Here is a 2,454-nt window from a genome sequence, read left to right as displayed (position 1 = left end):
CCCCGGTACTCTCTCTTCAGATTACTAAATAAGGAGGCAGCGATTTTGACCAGTGAGATTGGGGTTGGGGCATCGGAGGACAAATAGGACTGAGATGACGAGCCAGCAGGAGAGGCAAAATATAACAGCAACTAGAAGAAGAAATAATCATTAGGGCAGAGAGAGCGAGAGAGATATATAAAACCAAATGGTCGATAACAGTGACGCGGAAAGGGCGCAGGATTATGCAACGTACTGTAGGTGCTGTAACAGTAGGCAGTAGGTTAATTCCCGTGTGAAACCTTTATAGCATTAGCCGTTTGATCAAAATACCTGGGGAAGAAAGAGAAGGACTAATGGAGGAGAGGAGAGAAGAAAGAAAAGCAAGCGAGGGAGCGGGAGGAAGTGACATACTAGAGTGGGTGAAGGGGGGGAGTACACAAGTTAAAGAATGAGGAAGGAAAATACAGCAAGAGAAGAATTATTACCTTTATGAGGACTGGAATAAAAGTACGTCACACAAACTTGATGTGCAACATATACAGTGCAATCAGTTGCTAGATTTCATGTATCACAATTCCGTCTTTGTCTTTTTTTTTAACCCAATAAAGATCTTTAGCGGCTAGTTTATCGACACAGGTACAAGTGTTGGTAAAATTTCGTAATGCAAGTCAAATAAGGCCAATAACTTTTTCTTTATTCCTCTTTGTGACACATAACGAGGCCTGTCTGTAATAGGACACAACAACTCCCTTCTTTGCCTCCCTAAGCTCACACCTCACCCTGTCCACACTATACCTGCTCAACAATATCTCTAACACACCTGAGCAGACCAGATTTTCCACAAACAACTCACCCTCCAGATTCCCCCTCCCTGCCCTTCATCTCCCTCCCATAGCAACTGGCAGCCCCCTGGCCATCCAATAACAGTGTTCACACAGTGCCCAGAGGGCTCTGCTCAACGACGGTACATCCACCTGACTAACCTGCTCCAAAACACACCCTATTAAATACACACACACACACATATATATACAGCACATACACACATTGCGTGCCAATCTGTGGCTCCCCCCACCCACTATTGTTATATTTAACCTGTTATGTGACGATCTCGACGCCAGCCTATTTAAAACATATAAATGTACTCCACCCTTTCAGCAAAAAAAAAAAGAAAAGGAAATGTACATTTGTTCGCTTTCTCATCCCAGGACGCGCTAAAGTACCCAGACGTCTTAAATATAAGTCCTACCTTCCCCGTCTTCAGGGGCATGGGCACAGTCAGCTGGAGTCGAGGCAGCGTGTGTCTCATGGCATCCATTTTTTTGCTCTTTACAACTCTTCTGCCTAGCTCACCTTCTCTCTGTCTTCCAAAAAACCACTTTCTTTTCTTCCTATTTCCTTCTACCCTCAGATGTGTAACTTAAAGGTCTGATCTCGCTGTCAGAACTTGGGGTTAAGCGTTCATCCTTGGGGACGTCTACCTCTTTCACACATTCTGTCACTCACTCTCCTTCCGGTTGTATCAAAAGAGGGTGCAAGTGACGAAGGCAGATTTAGAGATACCCCTCCCCCCAAGTCGCCTACGCGTCCCCTCTCTCCAAAACCCAACGGCCCATTTTCCGAACACTTTCCGATAAACACAATGTTCTCGTCGACCTCTCCCTGTTCAGAAAGAGTCCAACAGGTAGACGGGTTCAGTGTATCTAAGGTTATGGCAGGAGTGTGACTGATGTAGAGCAAATAACCTTCAGATTTCAGACCACACACATTAATTGAACAGGTTTGGCAGGAAGGAAACCAGCGTGTTCAACTTAAACACCTCAGGAATAACTTTTTTCTTCAAGTCAACACAAAGTCAAAATCGAACAATCATGTAAGAAATCATATTGGCATTATGAGTCATATTACACTCAAAAACAAACATTCAGGTAGGTGCAATATGAGACTTAAACCATATTACAACGTACCACAAAGACAAACTGGTGCTGAAAGCTCTTCCTTTGAAACCTACACACACTAAATGCCACTGATTAAAATAACACCAGGGCCTCTACAACGGATACTTACTGATATTTTTCAAAACTAGAGCATTTTCATAAGAATTATTTCTACAACTTGAGGCAACAACATGTGTAGCAGCTGATACAGACGAGTGAGGAAGTTAAAGGGGCACATGTTTGCGTTGTTCCTTGCACACACATACTCAGACACACATATCTTTATTTTTAAACCACACTAGAGCAAGCATTTTCATAATGGGTCAATCCTTCAAGCTATTTTTCATCATTTAATTTTACATAATAGTCTTACATCCTTGTAAACTGAATACCTTTGGGTTTTTGATATTAGATTGGACAAAATAAGACGTATGAAGACGTCACCTTGTGCTTTAGGGCATTATTTTCTGACATTTTTATGGATCAAGAGAACAATCTGTAGACTAATGTTTAATTAAAACAATCATTAGTTGCA

The 2,454-nt window shown here is 42.2% G+C and overlaps 1 protein-coding gene across 1 annotated transcript in view; it reads right to left on the bottom strand.

Annotated features, from left to right (window-relative positions):
* zbtb7b (zinc finger and BTB domain containing 7B) overlaps nt 1–2,454 on the bottom strand; it is a 19,085-nt gene that overhangs the window by 4,604 nt on the left and 12,027 nt on the right. The gene's annotated exons all lie outside the window — the stretch shown is intronic.

Source organism: Morone saxatilis, unplaced genomic scaffold (assembly GCF_004916995.1).
Source record: "Morone saxatilis isolate NCDOM2014 unplaced genomic scaffold, NCSU_SB_2.0 Contig24, whole genome shotgun sequence".
NCBI lineage: Eukaryota > Metazoa > Chordata > Actinopteri > Moronidae > Morone > Morone saxatilis.
The sequence above is the reverse complement of the archived record's forward strand: the minus strand, read 5'-3'. Positions and strand labels throughout refer to the sequence as shown.